Here is a 16,270-nt window from a genome sequence, read left to right as displayed (position 1 = left end):
CCCATGTGTGGAGGTTGATGCAGAGCAAATATTGCTGAATGCCAAACAATTTGTTGAGCGTGCTGCCTTGGGCAATGACATAATGGACCATGCAAAATAATGGGCTTATGGAGAAGGCCTTGATCTAATGCAAACCACTTACAAAGTTATGCGAGCTAGCCCATTGGTTGCTACCTATAACTCGATCGATGTTGTAGTCCTCTAATGTCAGATCTCGGCCCAAATTGAAGAGAAAAAGGTAGCCAATGTTTCTTCTTTACCCCCACACATGTAGCATATCCCACCTTCAAACAACAGGATGGAAGGTGATGAGGCCTTGGATTTCCTTGATCTGGAGAAAAAGGATTACTTTGATATGTGCCACAAGGTGGGAGGACCAAAACTTGAGAGCAAAGATGCAGGAGGTGCAAAAACACCAAGCTTGGTAGTTTGCAACAATTGGATGCACGCCGAGTGTGTTGCGGAATGATCACCAGGGTGACGGATGTAGGGACGGCAATCCAGGAGCAGCAGTCCAGTCGTGCTCAAGCACAACTGTCTAACATTTATTGTATGTTCACCAAAGGCATGTACTCCATTGGCACTTTGAGGCATAGCTTTGTAAACAAGTGGTGTGAGAGGCTAGTCCAAGGCATATCTAATAAACATGAGAGATACTACATGGAGAGCCGAATACTTGTTCAAGGCATATCCTTGGTAGATAAACATGGAGATACTTGAGGCATAGCTTTGTAAACAAGTGGTGTGAGAGGCTAGTCCAAGGCATATCTAATAAACATGAGAGATACTACATGGAGAGCCGAATACTTGTTCAAGGCATATCCTTGGTAGATAAACATGGAGATACTTGTGCTGGGCTATGGTGTTGTAGCACAAAGGTAGGCAAATTTACATCCACATCTAGGGTAAGCTGCTCCTTTAGCTCCTGTCAACTCTACAGAGTCTAGGCTTACTGGCTCCTAAGCTCTCTCTTTTTTAAGTTCTTGCCATAGCTCTTCCTTTTGAATTTTACTGCATGCAAGGCATTGGTGTCTGAGATCATGTAGGTTGGTTCACCTCCTCGGTTTGTTGTGTGGCCAATGCATTGAGGGTTGCCTCTCTTTCCTTTTGTAATGTGCCTATGGCCTTGTCTTTCTTGGTGAGGATGGAATGATTTATTAAAAGTTGGGAAGAGAGCCATGTCCATCTCGACTGCATGTGCAGTAATAAAAGAACTTATGTACCTTGACACTTTCCATGTCTCAGCAGCTTGTTTTGTAAACAAGGTATCTCTAGATCCTATGAGCTCATATTTGTGAGCCTCTAGCTACTTGATTTATTCTTGTAGAATCGGCACTTGATGGCTATATTACATGCATTTGTGAGAGCTATAAGGCCCATTACACATCACCATACCCTTGCCTGCCCATGCTGATGTGGTGGGGTATCCATCGCCCATAATTCATGGGCGGTGGGGTATGTGTAACGGGCCTAAAACATAGTGTTGGAAGAATTCATTTCTTGGAGGCATCTATGTACTTGAAATTTTAACATGCATCCCCCCACCTGCTCTAATTCCTCAATGCACAGAAGTAACCCAACTTGTTGACGGTTACTTGTTTGGTAAGGGGATACTCGCTTCTTTGTCACTAGAGCTTTCAATTTTCTAGCCTTGCTAGACTCAGCTGTGCTTCCTATTGCATAGTTGGCTCCTGTCTCACCAGAGCTTTTGATTTTCTAGTCTTATAGGAATTGTCGGATTCAGGGTTGGTTCGAAAGTGTTGTTTTTGGGGTTGGCGATCAGAACAGTTAGATTCGGGATCGTTGATCAGAACTATAAGATTTGGGATAAGCGATGATCCCAACTTTCAGATTCGATCAATGATCAAAACTCCAGATTAGGGATCAAGATTTTAGATAGTCTAGTAGAACATATTTTCCTTTTTTAGGGTTTCTCCATGTGCATGGGCCTCAACAATTTCAAGTTGCCTAATCCATGTGTCTATGTAATGGTCACACTTAGGTATGCTATTGTGAATGCATAGAACATGTGTCAATGTAATGGTCACACTTAGGTATGCTATTGAATGCATAGAACATGTGTCTATGTGTAATAGACACATGTTCCGTTTAAGGTTTCTCCTCTTTGACCAAGGTGTCTCTACAGGGCTCGGTTTCTCCTCTTTGACCAAGGTATCTCTACAGGGTTTCTCCCCTTTGACCAAGGTGTCTGTGCATGGTCCTCAATAATTTCAAGGTGCCTAATGCATGTGTCTATGTAATAGACACACTTAGGTATGTTGTTGAACACATGTGTCTATGTAATAAAAAACACACTTAGGTATGCCTAATACATGTGTCTATGTAATATAGACACACTTAGGTATGCTGTTGAATGCATAGAACATGTTGTGCAAGTAAGTTTAGTGGGGGTTCAATGGCTGTTTGTTGGTGACAAGATTTTTACCCTAGTTGCTTAGGTAACTTTATGGCATAGTCATGTAGTGCAAGAAAGGATTAAACATGGAATTCTCAGGTGGTGGTGCGAGAAAAGATGGGTCATACACTAGGCTAAGCAAAGAAAGGTTTCTCTACCATCCTCTCGCTAGTGCCCCCCATCCAAAAATGTATCAAGAGGTAATCAGAGTAGAGGTTTTGCTTAAATTTTTCTATGATGAATATTGCATGAGCGGGAAATATCATGTCACTCCATCAAGTAAGATATGGAGACTCTTATGCCTAACTATCTCATCCTACATAAGAAACTTGACTGTGAAGATATTGTGAAAGACACAATGTGACATGTTTAGGATTTACACTTGGGATCTTTTTTTCCTTTTGTAACATGACTCTCGACTCTTATGCCCTTGATATGTTTTGGCCTCTGACGACTTGACATTATGATGTGTTACACACCCATCTTTCCTTTCTCCTTTGTGTTGCTATTGGGTGACCAACATCTTCTTATGTCCTATGATTTGATGTGTATTTTATAGTAACCTTTTTACCAATAAAGCTTCAACCCATGTAAGAACTGAAGACTTAAGGGTCTTTGGGCTTCCCAAGAATGAGGTTTGTAGAGGCTAACATGCTCTTCTACTCCTACTATCAGTGTGGAAGTAGGGAATGCTAGGATCTAGTCCAAAGGAATCTCCTTAAGGCTAGAGGTCGATGGGATTTACTTTTGGAGTTGTTCCCTTCCTCCCTCGGTCCATGGCTCCTCTACTTTGGCCTCGCCATTGTCGATCTGTTTAGGCACCCATTCGTGCTTTGGTGTGGCTAGTTTTAGTGTATATTCTCTTTGAGCATGGTGATGATTTTTGAAAAATTCTAGTTCTTGTACTGTGTTGGTGGCACCCTTGAGTTGTGGCCTCATTTTTGGTACCCAAATTAGTCTTTGTCCTTAGTAGTATCCTTGGGCTTTTAAGGAGCATTCTTTGTGGTTACCCATCCTTGTGTGGTTGGCTCATTCTCCTTACTTCTTCACCCTCATCATTATCTAGTATAGCCATGTGGACATGCGTGATGCCTCTCCTTAGTTTTTCTTTTTCTTCGTGAGCCTTGACTTCATGTGTTGAGATTGTTTCTTCATTTCAATCTTATTCACATTTCCTCATCTTGGTCCATTTGGACTCTATCCAATGTTTCTAGATGGACATCTCCTCCCATAGTCATTTTGTAATTCCTGAAAGGACCCATTCTCCTCATCTTGAGTTTTCTTTTGTTCTCTTCTTGAGGTTGTAGAGTAGGACATGCCCCCTTCCTTAAACCTATTGGTTTTGATGTTCAAATCAAACCATCTTTTCCTGTTTTTCTTTTTAGCATACATGCCTACTACATAGTGTAACCTAGCTTCTTTTAGTTTTTCGAGCACAATGAGTCGTTTAGATGACTCATGGCCAGTCCATTCCATTTGTTTTTGGTTACCCTCAAGGTTGGGATCATGAATTCCACAGGGAGAACTTCATCCAATCCAAAGACCAAGTTATAGTCCATGTTGAATTTTTGTAAGCAGTTATGTATGCCCACAACTTTGATGTAAGTTTAAGTTCCCAAAGGCATCAACTTTTTTTGACAACGCCGTGCATAAAACTTTAGTTGTGCTCTCTGCTTGTCTATTTGTTTATGAATAGGAGCAGTGGATAACCATAAATTCTTCTAAGAGAAACTCCACCACCTCATTTAAGAAATGAGTCCCTTAGTCACTAAAGTGAGTTCAAGGGGATATGCAAACCTTCTGATGACATTCTCATAGAGGAACTTAGCAGTTGCCCGAGCGGTGCCAGCCTTGACTCTTGTCTATTTGGTCACATAATCTATAGCTACGATCATATCTTGCACTCGCATGCTTTTTAGCTACATCCAACAAAATCCATTCCGCATTTAGCAAACAATCTAACATATATTATAGGTTGTAAAGGCATTCTATATTTTTGTTATGGTATTATGAAGTGCTTCACTCATCACACATCTTCTGCATATTCTATGGCATCTCCAAAGAGTGTTGGGCACTACAAACTGGCATGGATGACTTTTTGGGTGATTTTTCCCCCAAAGTGTCCGCCAACAACTCTTATGTGAGCTTGTTTAAGAATGTCGACATATTATGAAGTGTTGGCACTCATCGCATCTTTTGCATATTCCATGGCATCTCCAAAGAGTGTCGACCACTACCACAAACTAGCATAAAGGAATTCTTGAGTGGTGATTTTTCCCCCAATGTGTCCTCCAACAACTCTTGTATGAGCTTGTCCAAGAATGTTGATGTACTCGTCCTCACATACGCAATCTTAAGACATCTTTGCCCTTTTTATAGAGCTACCCTAAAATAAGCATGTAAGGGGTTGTTGTCTTCTCAAGTTGTTTTTTCTTTTTAGGGACATTGGCAATCCATGGCTCAAGAATTGAGTGATTTCATAGCTCCATCTTGGCAGCATAAGACTTATTTGGAAGAGAGGAGTATCACAAAGATCATCCTCAATTCCCATCAGTGGTTCTCCACTCAAGATTCTTGACAAATGGTGAGCTCTTACATGTGTTGACCCCTTTTCATAGAGACAGTGAAATCAAACTCAAGAAGAAGAAATAGCCATTGTGTGATTCGTCCTGTGGTGCACAGTTTGTTCATGAGATAGAGCCAAGATTGATGCTCAATCTATGTGGTTCGAAGCACCTGAATCAACGTACCATACATCATCTTTATGTGCTGCTTCAACATTTTCAGACATGGCATTAACAACATGCTGCATAACATACAACCTTTCATTATCCTCATTTTAAGACATGGCATTAACAACATGCTGCATAACAAACAACCTTTCATTATCCTCATTGTTTCTCCTCGAGGATGCATAGTTGTTTTGTTGCAATTTCCCATTTTGCATGTCAGCCTGCTTCTTATAACAATCTGCCTGCACATGTCAAGGCTTACCACAATAAAAGCATCCACATGTATCATTATACTGCCTTTGCCAATTTCCACGACCTCTTTGACTCCCCCTGCCTCTGAATTGGCCTCTTCCACCTACATGTTGTTGTTGTTGTTGTGAATTCTGGGACTGTTGTTGTTGCTGCTGCTGGCCATAAATCTAATTACGTGTTCGGCCACCTCCTTGACCGCGTCCACGGCCTCCTCTACCTCGTCCTCTTCCTGAACTTGTGTAGAAGGCCTGTTGCTCTGAACTGTTTTTGTTTTGTAAAGACTATTGGTCTTCACCCAAGATCTTCTCTTCTATAATCAACATAGACACCAAATCTGTAAAATTGGGAATGTTTTCCCGAGTCTGAATAGACGTCTTGAACGCCTTGTATTGTGGCCCAAGACCACGTAGACAGACTTCCACCTTATCATCATCATCTATTGAAACACCAATAGATGCAAGGGATTCCACAATACCCTTGATCTTCAATGCATAGTCATTCACAGACATACTCTTTTTCTCCACAGTATGAAGTTCATTCTTCAACTGTATCTTTCGTGCCTTGGTATTTGTTTCATAGAGTTTTACCAAGGTGTCCCACGTCTCCTTGGGGGACTTGGCATCTTGTATGTGCCCAATCATGGTGTCCTGTATACTGATAGAGAGCCAATACATAACTTTTCTGGCTCCTTGGTTCCAATCCTTGAACTCTTTCACATCTGCAGCAGCAGTCGGATTGATGTCCGGTATCTCCGGTGTCTCTTCATGCTCACCTTCTATGTAGTCCCAATAACCCTTTCCCATAAGGAAATTCGTCAACCTGAACCTCCAAGCATGAAAGTTGTTCTTATCAAGTTTCTTAGCAAAACAATCTGGTTTATGCCATCATTTGACATCTTGCTAGACACACAAATTTACCAGAAACAACACTCTGGTGGTTTGTCCTGCACAAACTGCTGTATTTTCTGCAGCGGTACTGTAGTACACTCAAATGTCACAACCAGTGACCTCAATGTGCATACATACACCCAATGGTAACTGTTGACCTCCTTGCAGCACACACAGTGTCTGCACAGCCAATCTATCTTCCTGCAGTTCTTAAAACAGAGTTCTGTAGAGAATCGATGACTTACTCGCCGCCGCCGCAGTGCTTGAAATCGCTTGCTTTCTGAAAAACGAAGGTCGTGACGCACCCGAAACGCGTTTTTGGCGCGCAAAAAATTACGTCTAATAGGACAATATAGTTGCCCTATAGCTTTACTCCCCCGAAGAAAGCTCCTCAATCAGAGATCATTTGCCGGTGCCTCCCGTAGAGCTCCCGACAAGGGTGTAGTCGCCAACACAAATAGAGAAGAGTAGTTGAAGCTCTTACCCTCGTACCACTTCTTGTGCTTCTCTTGCTTGCAGCTCAGCCCTTAGCATGAACCAGGCTCTGATACCATGAACCAGGCTTTGATACCATGAAAAGATGCAGGGGAGAAGACAGCTTGAGCTCTTGCAAGCACACACACACTCACAAAACCCTAAAATAGAACACACAAGGTGAGAGGCTGAAAATCTTCTTCTTCACTCAACACTCAACACACCATATACAAAGATAAGAGTACACACATATGAAAAGGTACTCAACCAATACATACTAGGGTTCTCTATAGTGTGAACCCAACTAAATGAGCTGGCGTTATAACTATGCCAGCTCATTGGCTGTCACACAGCCTGTCATCCCACTGGCCGCATATCACCCATGATCTCACCAACTATGCCAGTGGTGTAAGTGTGGGGCCTCTCCCCCAGGCGGGTCATCAATGTCCACCGCCTCACTAGATGAGCTCGAATATCTCAACAATCTTTAGGATCTATGGATACTTGATTATATCTAGAGAACCTGTCTGAGAAGGTATAAGCTTCTTTTCGTACTACTCTTTCGAGCACATTCAATGTATGGTAGCAGGTAATGGTCTCTCTCACCATGGTAGCAGTTATAGCCTTTTCAAGTTCATGCATACACGGATCTTTGCCATTCTTCTTGGATACTATGACCACAAGGGACACCTAATCTGTGTGCTCCTTTTCATATATGAAACTTGCAAAGATAAGTTTGTCAACTTCTTCGCTTTGCAGTAGGTTTGTCAAATTTTTCCTTAACCTGCACAGATAAATTTGTCAACTTCCTTAATCTTTTGGAATAGGTTTCATTGTAAGTGTATGGCCTTTGTTTGGCTAGAATTGCACCATCCACAAGTGGAATCATATACTGGTAGACTTTTGGATGGACTCCTTTCAAATTTGAATAGATCCAACTCTATATTCCTTGAGTAGTTCTATTAATTCAGTCTCCTCCTAAGGGGTCAAGTCTGTAGATATCCAAACTTTTATTGGTTCTTCCCCACGTTATGCTAGATCAATCTATTTAGCATCTTCAGGTCTATCATAAGACACACTTGGTTCTTTTGGTTTCTCTCTCTGTGGTTTGGGTGTGCATACCTTCATGTTTTCAACCTTGTAGGTCGTGGAATGTGAAGAGACTTGTCTCCAGTCATCTTCTTGGTCACTATCCTCCAAACGAATTTGTCTTGGATTTGTCTCTCTTGTATCGCTTTGTTTCGTCTTCTTTGTCTAGAATTGGATGTCTTTTTAGAGTCAACTAAGGCTCAATCCTCACGATTATCAACTACTAGGGTGTTAGTAATCTCAGGATCTATTCTCAAGATGTCCAAACTTGACTTGTTCATGAGATCCTTCCAACTAGAATAGAACCCCTCGGCGGCTTTCAAGGCTTCAACATATAATGCTCTTCGTCCTCAAGGCTTCGTGGATCCCTAGTTCTAATAATTTGGATCAATTATTTTGGTTTTTTAAGGTGAGCTTATCTTCTTCCAAGGAACTATTTTAGGAGTGCTTGGTGTTCTTCTGACACTTCCTCATCCTTTTCATCATTGTCTACCCATCTTGAGGTGTGGTTGGGCTGTCCAAAAGCCTATACTACAACCTCTGAGAGCACAACAACTATGTCCTCCTTGGAAGACATATCTTCACCCTTTGTATCTATTCATTATTCCATGGTTTTGAGGTGATGCAACCCCTTTTGGTTCTTAGACTACAAAAGATATCGTCCTAACACGAATGATGTTATTTCTAACCTTGTCACATAACTAGGTTCCTCTGGTTCCTGGGTAAGTGTCCATTTTAGCCAACAAATGTATCCAGTTTTCCTTCTCTTCATAGGGTTGGGCAGTGAAGCAATGGAAGTTTCCTCCTCATGCTCACAGCTTTTATATCTATTTACATTCACATGGAACATGTTTACAACTTCTAAATGTGCTATCATGTCAGACCCTAATTCATCAATAGGCATCCTAGTCACATCTCTGGATACGAATGTCCTTTAGGTTCACCTTAATGGTGCTATCATCTTGTATGAGGTAGATGTCATCTCTTCCCCACTCGTGGATTAACATAATTTAACGCATTAATGGGATCCAAGAATCACATCGTAATTTGTGGGCCTTCCAAAGTTGGCTCCAAAGTCGACAACAACAAATGTATGTTCATAGGCCAAGTTCTTTCGAATTTCCTAATAGTGTTCCTAAGTTGTCATCAGCTCATTTGAGGATAATCTCCTAGTATGCAATGAGTTTCTTTTTTATTGTCTTGTGACGCCCATGCCCATTCAGACATAATTCCTTCCATGTTTTCTCCTTGTATTGATTTCCCGAGTGTAAGTTGCCTCTAGTGAATCACATGCTCTCATGTTTTCGTCCTTAGTCTCTAAAGACTTATTATGGATTTCTATCTCTTTCAAAATTCCTACGGGTGTTCCTAAGTCGCCATTGGCTAATTTAAGGACAATCTTCAAAATTTTGAGAGGCTTACTCCCCCATCTTCGCCACATGTCTTTGCTGGCTATGCTCACTCCCACTACCTCATCTAGGATCACAATTGTGGTCATGCCATCATCTGATCTAATTAGAATGGTGGCCTTCATGTATTGGTTTGGACTCTCCTTAGAAAGAATATCTCTATTACATTTGGAGATTGAGCCTCAGCAGGCTCCATGTGAACTCTTGAAGCTTCGTGGACTCTATGAGGCACTTATGCCCCAGTTGGCACACCAAACGATTTGAACCAAGAGGAGTTTTGTGTGGGGATATACATGTTTCCTTCCATATCTACACAGTGTTGTTGGCGAATTCATGTCAAAAAATAGACACTTGTGTACCTTCATCTTCTTGTGGTGTAAAAGAATGATCTTAGGGGTTCTAGATGTTTTAACAAATGATAAGGAGTGATAACTGATGCAATGTTAGGAAAGTCCTTGAATGATTAGTGAAAGGATAGAAACACAAGTTCTATATGTTTTTAATAATAATGGTAAGGAGTGATAAATGATGAGGTGTCAGGAAAGTCCTTAAACAAGTAGTGAAAGGATAGAAACACGAATATGGTGTAACATAGACTACACTCACACTATTATGAAAAGAACACCCAAAGAAAGAGAAAAAAAAAACTCTAATCGTTATTGAGTTGATTACAAAATACGGGGACCTCCTTTAAACAATGTGTTTTTGAAATGAAGAGTTGAATAGCATATATAAGATTTTGACGAGAACTAGATATTGATTCAAGAAAGAGTTGATAATTAAATGACTTTGTAGGATGAATGAGGTATACAAAGCCATTATCTAGGTTGTCCAATAGATATGACAAGAGTTAACCCTTACATCTAGCTCTTACTTATGGCATTGGCAAGTATTCCAACCCCACCCAAGATTATTTGGTCCCCTAAATAGGCTTGAGACAACACTCATGCAAGGCACCTGAGCTTCACACTTCTAGACCTAAACATATACCAAGTGTGTAACATTGGCCCAATAGTGTATGCCATCCATATGGTGTCTAACTAGACCTATAACAAAGCCCTCAATAACATCTTGGTCACATATGATTCCTCTAATGTTCAAATTAGGAGATCAAACACTTAACCACTCAAAAAAGGGATGTTGTACAAACTAGAGCAAATCAAGGGCCAAATTATAATACCATTGTTACAGGTATATATTTTTATGCTTAATAATTGTAGAAAAATATGCTTGATTTAATGTGTGCAGAAATCAGTTTAATGGAATGTGCGAATGTGCACAGGGTTATTAAATGTGCAAATATGCACAACGTTATTATATGTGTGAATGTGCATAAGGTTATTGTATGTGCAAGTGTGCACAAAGTTATTTCATGTGTAAAGGCCCATTAGCCTTTATATTTGGGCAAAGTTATTTCATGTGTAAAGGCCATTAGGTTTTGATATGTATAAACCTTAGGGACTTTCATATGGTTAATAATATGTAAATCAATACCCAAAAATGGGAAAAGCAAGCCCAAATTGTACGCACATCTATTATTAGCTCCTTAGACAATTGCATCAGGAATTTGTTTTTCTTTGTCATTTGCTCCTCTACCGCGCCCACATGCCTAGTCTCCCAACCCATCCGCACGGTAGTGGAATGGTAACCATAGAGTGAGCCTTTAATAATTTGAAGCCCATATTGGTAATGGGCATGCTTGTATATCAAGGCACCACATTTTGCATATGTATATCCACGAAGAGAGCTCCTCAAAAACTTCGTGTGCTTTGAATAGAGCACCAAACTTGGCATACATATGAATGTGGAGAGATATGTGTCTTCTTTTATATATACTAAGAAGTGGCGTAGCCAATCTCCGAACGAGAAGTAGCCAAGTAGACAAAAATTAAGGTCTAATATGTAATTTTTCTTTCATCTGGCGCTGCCCTTTTTATGACAGTGAAATTCCGTGTTTCGCCCGGTCACTTCACCTCACCTTCCTCGTGTGCACTCAAGTGACATGCACAAATTGAGCACCATCCATCTCCCTGCATTTCATTGGATGTCTTGCACCCCTACAATTACCCATTTTTGCCCACCTACTCACAATTGCAAAAGAAGAAGAGATCAGTTTCCAGCCCGTCCTTTCATCTACAGGTATACTCCCCCAACCTTCAACTCGCCCAACCCATCCTCTGGACAGGAGAGGTCTCTCTCTCTATCCACTTCCCAACACCCGCCTCTCTCTACACACTATAGTTTGCGGCCCTCTCTCTCTCTCTCTCTCTCTCTCTCTCTCTCTCTCTCTCTTTGCACTTCCCAACACCCGCCTATTTCTCTCTGCACATTGCAGCTGCTGCGGCCCATCACACCTCAGAGACCTCTTCTGTCCACTTCCCAACACCCGCCTCTCTCTCTACACACTGCAGTTACGGCCCTCTCTCTCTCTCTCTCTCTCTCTCTCTCTCTCTCTTTGCACTTTCCAACACCCCCCTCTTTCTCTCTACAGATTGCAGCTACGGCCCATCACACCTCACTCTCTCTCTCTCTCTCTATGTCTCTGCACTTCCCAATACTTGCTTCTCTCTCTCTCGTTGCTTCACCCACCCCCTCTCTCTCTCTCTCTCTCCCTGTGAACACTACAATAGCCACCCCTCTCTCTCTACACGCCAACTTCCAACACTCATTCACCACCCCACCCCATTCGCTTTCGCATAGCATCCAGCCTCCTCGCCATCGCCTGGGAGGCAAGTGCAGCTTAACACCTCCCTCCCTCTCTCTCTCTCTCTCTCTCTCTCTCTCTCTCTCTCTCTCTCTCTCTCTCTCTCTCTCTCTCTCTCTTCCAATTATGGTGGCAACGGTAGTAGGTAGTGTAGTTTTGCTTTTTAATTTATCTCTTCCCCACGACGACAGCAGCGCAATTCTTATCCTCCTTCACAGTGCGCAGCCAGCGGGTTTCCAAAGCCGTTTCCTTTTAGCTTTGTAAGCTTTACAAAGCTAAGCTTTAGTTTTAGCTTTAAGCTTTAGAGTAAAATAAGCTTGCAAAAGCTTATGTAAGCTTTAAAATTTTACTTTATAAAAGCTTATCCTCCTTAAAACCCCTTCAAGGACCTCAAAACAGCAAAAAGGTTTGCACAAAGAGAAAATTATGATTTTTTTTAGATTGCAAAAAATTTCAAAAAATATTCCAAAGAAAGAAGAGAGACTTTATAAGTTGATTATAATTATAAGCTTATAAAAGTTTTCAACTCTCAAAACCTATTTATACATAAGTTTTGAAACCTTATAGCTTTTAGCTCAATACCCCTCAACCTTGTCCTTAGTTTTATTAAATTGGCCATTTTCTTCTTTATTTAGAAATATCAACCCAAATTATTTAGAGATTAAAGCATAGCATAAAATAAAGTTTGATTTAAATTTATATTTCTTGTTCAATCTCATTGTGTGTTATGAAAATATTTAAGAGAACTCTACCTAGAATTTTCGATGAGATACTTTTGTTCACAAGGTTATTTTTTATTAAGAATTTGAGACAAGTTCTATTATCTTGGCTGGGAATCAATCTCGACAAATGGCCAATCCTGACCACCCCTCTTGGCCCTCAGAGAAACTTCTGGACCGCACATCTACCTTCTAGTGGAGAAACTCATCGACCACGAGCCTCCTCCTTGGTCCTTCCTTGAGGGATGGACATCTATTACCCTATGGGCGCGTGGAATCGTTTGGGATTCGACTACGAAAGTTATGAAGTTTGACATCATGACTGTGACCCATAATGCATTTCCAGATGCTTTATCTAAATTTCACATTCTCTTTTTCTTTGACATGATATTTGAAATTCGTATCCACATCCCTAGCTATTTGGCAGCATTTCCGATAATAGCTATATTACTAACCATATGAACACTTTTCTCCGTCATCTTTTTAGATTGTATGAGTAGGGTTCTTAGCACCCTCAGCCCTAGGTGAAAGATGTAACAAGTTTAATTTGTCTAACTTATTTTGAATTACAAATTCTAGAATATATCTTTTCATTTCTTCATCAATCCAAATTGTTAAAGTTGATGCTAGTTTTTCATTATAATCATGTTCTCATGTCAAAAATTATGTTTATAGCATTATGACCCGACCATCACCTCACGATCCTTATCCACCTTCGGAGCTTTTGCGACTCATGGTAGAATATAGCTACCTAGCGTATTTATCCGAACGGAATCGTGCTATATTTCAACATTTACTACGGATCTTCAACAACCGAGAACAGGACGAATGGTCAAACATTTGGACGCATGATCATGAAGAGTGTTTTGTTTTCATACCCATTGGCAACACTATAGTTTTTACTCCAAACATACATTTTTGTCACCTCCTGGAACATATCAACATCATTTGTGGATATAATATAGATGATGATTCATCAATATCTGATGAAGAGTTTATTGTTGGACTCCATTACCTGAGAACCAAATTAGCCCCCGAGAAAATAATTGTTCTCGACCACACCCGCATTATTAGAGGATTGTAAAATTGTTGTTCGACTTTTTATATTCATTTTCTTATTATCCATCTGAAATTTCATTTTTGGTATCAAACAATTTTTTATCTCAGGGTTGGTATCCCCTTATCTTTAAACCTATAATCAATTTGTCTTTTATTCTTATGATGACTAGTGTTACTTCAATTGTTGTTTTTAATTATTAGTGCTACCTTTACTCCAATAATTTATTTTAAGTTTATACTCTTTATGCATATAAAGGCATAAAAACTCACATGTTTTTGGAGTGTTAAATTTTCCAGATGATTTCAACGACATTACAACATTGATAATATATGTATTCTCTACCAAATTTTCTCATCAAAATTTTTGGTTATTTATTTAGTTTCAACTATGGTAGATCTACCACAACGTCCTACAAAGCATGAGCACTAAAAGAGAAATAACAAAAGATAACAAAAAAAGAACAATAGACATCCATAACTCCATTAACAAAAGTGCAAGAATTCTATCTTTAAATGTTACAGATGTTGTCAAGAAGGACATTATGCTAAAGATTGTCCAACGAAAAACAAGAACAAGGTTCTACCCTCCTTCACAACTCATGAACAATATCTCAAGCAAAAGGGTATCACCATAAAAAATATAACAAACAACCAAGGTATGTATACATTTACTTTTACTTTCACACTATTCAAATTTTCCCTATATTACTTTAAGCATGTAACAACCCAATAGATTCAACATTAAGATTACTTCAAATTTATTAAGCTTAACAAATTTTTAAGATAAAGAAAATTTGTGTCTATTCTGAAGGAAGTGATGTATGGAATTAATCTAGTGGTATGGGACATCAAATTGGTTTCATATACTTACTCCAAACACATTTATGTCTTCTATCTTTTACCATTCTATGTGTGTATGTGCAACTCCCCTATGTGGTACGGGACACTTAGACTTGTCTCATATACATTCATTTGATTGGTTCATTGCATATGCATTATGTGTTGATCTAGTCTTCCATACCAATCATGAAGCCACACTCTCATGGATTTACGTAACTAAGGACAGTTGCAACCCGAGCAAGAGGGAATCATATGAGAATTAACTCTCGTGTACTGGGAATTATATTATTGGGGACGCCCGTGTGTGCCATCCTGTTTTGGTACATGTATTTTGATTTTATGGTTACCTATATCTCATGATGGTGTTGGGATTAATTGATGTGTTCAATTAATTGTTTAACTAATGTGGATTACGTCTATGAGTATAGCTACCCACACCATACAAGGGTACCGATTGAGGTGTCATATGGCATGAGATGTGCGAGGGTACCGAATGAGGTGTCGCACTATACGAGGGTACTGATTGAGGTGTCGTATGGATGGTGGATTGAGTGGTGGCATGAAGATGAAGATCGTTTTGTTAATCATGTATTCGAATTTTATGGCATTTTGTGTATATAATTTGTGATTTGATGATGAGTGCGAGGATCACAAATTTAGGTGTCGCACGAGTTTTATTGTTGCAGTCCATGTTCACCCAAGCCTTTGAGCCATGCCTTTGTGCCTCTGAGCCATGCTTGGTCAATGAACGTTGATAGCTACGAGCATGATGTTGTTGTAGCATTTTCTTCTACACAACTTAGGAAAGTTGCTTCCTCAAACGGGAGGATTGTTATAGGTATATATTTTATCATATTTTTTATGCTTAATAATTATAAAAAAATATGCTTGATTTAATGTGTGCAAAAATCGGTTTAATGGAATGTGCAAATGTGCACAAGGTTATTGTATGTGCAAGTGTACACAAAGTTATGTCATGTGTAAAGGTCCATTAGCCTTTATATTTGGGCAAAGGTTTTGATATGTATAAACTTTAAGAACTTTCATATGGTTAATAATATGTAAAGCAATACCCAAAAGTGAAAAAAACAAGCCCATATTGTATGCACATCTATTATTAGCTCCTTGGACTATTTTCATGAATACAATTCTCTAAATACTCAAGTCATGGAAGTGGAGCTACACGCTTAAGGGGGGAGATTGCACCCAATCTTGTCTTGTGGGGTACCTTCTATCTCTATCTCTTACTGTAAATTTATTTCATGTTTACCTTTACTCAATTTTTATTTGATTGAATCATGTGGTATTTGATGAGTTATTTGAATTAAATCAATTCTCACAAAGTTTCTTTAAAACTCTATTTTCCAAAAAAAAAGGATCCATGACAACCATGATGAGGGTGGAGCAATAATTTTCAACAACCCCATAAATGACCACTCAAAGGCAACAATTTCCATCTAAGCTCCATACCGTGCCAATAAAGATACTTTTTTAATTGATCTTTGCTAATATCATTAATGAACATATCAGTACAATTCTCTTTTGTCAAACATGGACCAACTTCATCTCTCTATCCATGATCTTGATGTTCTTTATGTGAGCATGAAACAGTCGGTTCTTTACAATAACCATTTAACTTTGATTATCACAACCCATTATTGTTGGTCACTCTTACGCTACTCTTGTGTC

This window comes from Cibotium barometz, chromosome 10 (assembly GCF_041138505.1).
Source record: "Cibotium barometz isolate CiBa-2024 chromosome 10, ASM4113850v1, whole genome shotgun sequence".
In the NCBI taxonomy this organism is placed as follows: Eukaryota; Viridiplantae; Streptophyta; class Polypodiopsida; order Cyatheales; family Cibotiaceae; genus Cibotium; species Cibotium barometz.
The sequence above is the reverse complement of the archived record's forward strand: the minus strand, read 5'-3'. Positions refer to the sequence as shown.